We start from the raw sequence: 6026 nt of genomic DNA, 5'->3' as shown, positions 1-6026 counted from the left end.
CCCACCAGAAAATTATGAATAATAAGCCCACTCTACTATACACCCCTCCTCTGCATATTAAACATCCTCTACCACCCTGGACGTTGTGTATCAGGGCCCCTTCATTCAGCCCAATGCCCCTTTCTCCCACCCCATCTCCCACCATATGTGCAGTAAAGGGGTAATTAGTGGAAATTACTGATCCAGGCCCTACATGCTGAGCGGTTGATATAATACCCCCTACCACCCGCGGGACATCAAAGCTTCCCCCACCCCTACCGCTGGAGGATCGGTAGGGGCCCCAATACATTGCTATGCCCAGGGGTCTACACTGCTGTTGACGCCCCTGTATGTATATATATGTATGTATATATATATATTTTTTATTATTATTATTTATATACATTTGGTCTATCTATAATACTTTAACTGACCCGGCATATACTGGGTCACCTAAGTTACCATCTCCGTGCTTTTCTCCGCCCATCTGGAAACCCCCTTCTGAAAATCCTGCGTTTGCCCCTGGCCCTTACTGTGATGAGTTTGCAAATTTAATTGTCAGTCCTCGTATCATTATTGTGATCTGCATAAGTCACATTTATCTAAACACGCTCTTAGTGAGCTTTGCCTATGTGAAAAAAGCTTCTCTATGACTCAACCCTGTTCTTACTCTATGGTCATAAGGTTCGATGCAAGAAAAAAAATGTGCAAGTCTGTATGAGTGTGCATTTGCTTTTTGGGCATTTGTGCGATATACGCTACACAATCTGGTATAGTACTCACCCTGCATTGCCCTCGGTATGTTTGTGAGTGTAGTAAACATTTTGAAAATAATGTAACCGCCCACATGCTTTCATTATTACTAGCGGATGTGCCCGGTGCGAACAAGGCAAAGGTTTGCTGGGTGGAACATGTTACTCCTTTTCACCCCCTTAGAAGTTGAAAAATCCCTTCTTAGTGGGATACTAAAAACAACCGTCACAGCTTCAGGACCACCCAGCAGTTTATATGTCCCAGCTCATCCAACAGGCACAGAGGCAGAGGTCACCAACTGTCCAATGGTGATGCATTGTACAGATGGAGCCAGGCCAAACTTTGCAGGGGCCGGTGATACTTTCACCAGCCCCGCCAGCCGCCGGCTCCTGCCACACGGTCGCGCGCGCACTAGACGCTCACCTGGCCCGTGGCAGCGGAGCTTCCCCAGGTCCCTGCCACCGGTCCCCCTCGCCGCCCGTCCCCCCTGAAGCGGAGACGTGCAGGATACCGCTGCCCCACCGACGGAGGATTGGGACGCGCGTCCCAGTTCAGTGTAGCCCCCGTCTGCTGGCGCTCCCAGAGGGGAGGCTCTGGCGAGACCCGGCCAAAGATGACAGGGGCTACATCTGTCAATGGCAGTGGGAAGTTTTGCCACATAACTCCAAAATGGAGCAACCAATTAAGATACCAACATCATTCTGCAAATCTACAAACCAAGAGATTTCATATGGTATGATGTGCCCTGCTCAGACAACCGTATCAGAAATAATTGACTCACGAAAGTCTGCTACTAGTATATAGATATTTCAATAAGAGAATGTTGCTATTGTGTGTTACAGTACAACACCATTTCTGTCTGTGCTTTCATAAAACTTATTACAGCCTTGTTGTCTACCCTCCTGCATTCTGCAGGAGACTCCCTGAAATAAGAGCAATCTCCTTGTCTCCCTGAAGAGTCTAGAAATCTCCCTGATTTCTCCTAACCCACCTTATGCAGCTCTTACTTTTTTGGGGGAGAAAAATAAATCAGAGATAGATACAATGAGATGGGATTTGCAATTTATTGCATAGCATCACTCTTATTATCAAGCATGTTGTGATGAGGGAGAATAAACTAAATATCACAGCAAATAATTGCAAACAAATAATCCAATATTGTAGGCAGCACTGTTATTATCTATACCTGCTACATTTCCCAAAGTATATAGTTACTAATGGTATCTAGAAAGATCTCGCAACAAGCATTTAAGCACATATGCACCCATATATGGAACTAACCACACCCTTTGGGAAGAGCATGACACACCCCCTTAATGGTGCGCTATGCAAAATCCTACTGACAACTATAATCTCCCTGAAACTAATTTTCAAAAGTAGGCAAGTATGTTTTACAGTTACTCCATCATTCTGACACCTACAGTATCTGAAGCCGGAAACATTTGCATATTACACATGTAAATTGGTTTATATCATTCCAAGAGTGCAATATTGTGGTCAGTTCTACGGCCTTGAGACCCCTTACTTAGGGGATAACCCATAGCATGTGCACCCTAATTATCTATGCTATGAATGCTTATAACAATTACATAAATATGGGTACTTATGTAGTAACTGGGCTGCCGATTTTGAAATCGGGTCCATCGCATCGCACCCGACCATATCGCATGCGATGCGATGCGATGCGATGCGATGGACCCGATTTTTCCATAGGATTCAATGTTAAAATGGACTGAGTCCATTTTAACATGGAATTCAATGGGAAAAGGGGTCCTTTTCATACCCCTACTATCCAAGTGGGCATGGAGTTGGATATAAACCTGTGGCGAGCGTAGCGAGCCACCGAGCCCGAAGCGTGGCGAGCGTAGCGAGCCCCGCGAGGGGACACAGAATACCGTCCCCTCGCGGGGCTCGCTTCGCTCGCCACGCTTCGGGCTCGGTGGCTCGCTACGCTCGCCACAGGTTTATATCCAACTCCATGCCCACTTGGATAGTAGGGGTATGAAAAGGACCCCTTTTCCCATTGAATTCCATGTTAAAATGGACTCAGTCCATTTTAACATTGAATCCTATGGAAAAATCGGGTCATCGCATCGCATCGCATGGTCGTATGCGATGCGATATCGCATCGCATCGCATCTGATTGTATGCCTTAACTTAAGGCATACAATCAAAAAATCGGCAGCCCAGATACTACATAAGTACCTAAATATGAAATGAGAGTAGGCTACAATAAATACTGTATTAGGATTCAAAGCACTTTTATTTTTACAGTTACTGAGAATATTAAACCTAAAGGGCACAGAGTTCATTGTTGTAAACCGCAAGGTCATCTTCAACAATGATTATAATGCTCAACATGAAAGAATTGTTCAACATGGGAATCTATACAAAAAGCTGGGGCACCTGTTCAAAGCTGGTTCTGCTTCAAAGAGGCAAAATACAAATGACACATGACTATAAGTAAATGATCAAATATTGCTGAAAGTGATTATGTATTCCATAACACTATTGACATTCTACCCGTGAATAAAAATTCCAGGGAAATGGAAAATACAGTATATACACCACCACAGAGTTTACAATGGCTGAGAAAGAAATTGTCCTGTCATTTAAAAAATAATACTTTGCTAATATGGGCGCATACAGATGGAGAGGGACTTGAGCGATAGAATTGGCAGCCGTTAGCCTCTGCCATCTGCCGGAAGGGGGCACGCGTGCGCACAAGACGCACGTGCACCCCCTTCCGACAGAGCTCTCCGTCGCCTCCCCGCACCCCCCTAACCCTGCCCGTCTCCTTGAAGCGGAGATGGCCAGGGTTTCTGCTCCCAACCACTGAACGATTGGGATGTGCATGCGTGTGAGGCGCTCGTGCATCCCAGTCAGATGGAGCGCCTCTCCACCGGCGATCACCAGCAGGGGCATTTTGGCGATTCCCAGCACTGTATGAGAGGCGCTTCATCTGTATCTAATGAAATGGAAATAATTAGTTCACCTGGGCACCAACTCGGACACCTGCAAAACATGCACTGCTAGGGGTCCCTGAAGACTGAGTTTGGGAAACACTGCATTAAACAATAAAATAGAATAAGATAACAGTAGATAAAATAAAGCAGTAAACAACAATCATAGAAAAAAGTCTCACTAAAATATGTTCCACGTTTCACGTCACCCATCAACTTCTTCAGGCAGTCAAAGAGTATATAAAGTACAGACAGTATCCTAGGGAATACCTTACAGTGAAGACAGAATCCAAATGTCCACCATACAGTGCAGATGGAATCTCATTGACTTCAATGCAGTACGGATATCATTCCAGTGACCACAATACAATACATAGAGCATCCCAGTGACCACCAAACAATATAGTTTCCTAATGAATTCCATTCAATAGCAAAAGCTGTCTAGTGACCGCCATACAATTAGAGATGTGTGCTGACCCATTTTTGTTGGTTTTGGTTCAACAGGATACTGTATCTTCACTTTGTTTTGGTCTTTCCCCAACCTCTCTGATTGGTTTTACAATCCGAACTGGAACTCAGTATCCCTCAGTATCCCTCAGATCCCTCAGATCCCTGAAATTCAGGTGAGCTCAGTTTTCTCAAACACGAGCCAGCTCATCTCTACATATCGTACAAAGATACCGGAATTGTGGGCCAAATATCACTAGAGAGACTGGACCGGTCAGTATGGTTGGTCTTTACCAGCTGCTGATAATGAACAGGATAGTCAGTCCTGAAAAATATAATAATACATAAATATACATAAATAGAATATAAGCAGCGCTTAAACAAATCAGGGATTGGTTGAACTATCACAAATATAATTTTAATCACAATTAATTGAGTTAAAAAGCCATAGTAAAAGAATAAATGCTAAAAAAAAGATTAAAATCAGAATTTCATAATAGCCACCAACCATGGAGTTTGGGGTGTCCTGGAGAGTCCGTTCCTGTATGCTCATAAATGTGTAGTTCCAGTTATTCCATCTGGAGGGAGTAGTAATCCATACTGTACAGATGGTTCAAGGAGTGGCCCAAGGTAGCACAAATAACCAACTCCTTATACGGTGGTGCTCTTGTAATAAATTGGTCTCATAGATCCCACGGATTGTCCTTTAAGAGTCCAATAGGGTCCTAATGGGTAAATAGTATAGAATTCGGTGGGGCTGGTTCGGTCTACAATCCAGGAACAACAATGGAAGGTGGAGCAATGAATGAATCGTGGGATTTTTTGCAATAGGGCGGGGCTTTCTGATTTAGGGTTCCCGCACCCCTAATGGCAGCTGAAAGTCTCCTCTTCTGGCTTCTCCCAGAGAGGAGACATTAAATGTCAGCAAGTATGCCCAACTGTCTATATTCAAACACAACCTGTAACATGACAGTTAGGAACTGGTTGGTACCTGCGCTATCACCTTCCATTTTATCACTTCACCAGGCTTAGTACATCTGCACCTCTGTGCTATCCTGTCTGACAGAGGACCAACTCTACATGATCAGCATAATAGCAACACATACATATACCATAATGGGCGAGATTCTCTAATACCTCCCGCAGCACATCGCCGGTACTCGCAGTTTTAATAATCGCATATGCAGTAACATATGCGATTATTAACGCCAAAGCGAAGACCGGCGATGTGCAGCGGGTCCCCCCTCCCTCCCTGAACCCTCACACGGCTGTGAGAGGGCTCATTTTCCTTCTCCCTGCACCCGGAAGCTGTGCAGGGAGGAGATCACTGGTCCAGGCAGCACAGCAGGAGGCTGCCCGAACACAGGTGAGGGAGGGCATCGCAGATCAGCGGGGGCACGGGGCGGCGGGGGACGCGAAGGGAAGCCCATAGGCTTCCATGGGGTTACGCTATCTAGAACTAGCGTAACCCCCCGCCGTGAAGCCCCGGTGGTGGGGCTTTGCTGCATATGGAAATGCGGTAAAAAACCCTAAAACAGGGTTTTTACGGTATTTTCAGTTTGGTGAATCTCGCCCCTCGTATGGAACTTGATTGTTAAATATGTTTTCACATTTTCATTGTACTCTAATTTAAAAAAAAAAAAGGTTTAGACGGGTTTTCACCACTTGTACGTACTGTAATAATGCTGGGATAACACACATTTTGCTAGTGGCCACATAATTCTTTTTTATATGTTGTTTTGCTTCCATATAATACTTTCTTGTTGTTTTTCTTCTACATTATCAAAATACCATCATTGTGACCAGGACAGTGAATGCATTCTAATGTGTAGGAATATTTGCTTTCTGTATATGAAAGTAACACAATTCACAATGTATTTTCCA

Source organism: Crinia signifera, chromosome 3 (assembly GCF_055691185.1).
Source record: "Crinia signifera chromosome 3, ASM5569118v1, whole genome shotgun sequence".
Lineage (NCBI taxonomy): Eukaryota > Metazoa > Chordata > Amphibia > Anura > Myobatrachidae > Crinia > Crinia signifera.
The sequence above is the reverse complement of the archived record's forward strand: the minus strand, read 5'-3'. Positions refer to the sequence as shown.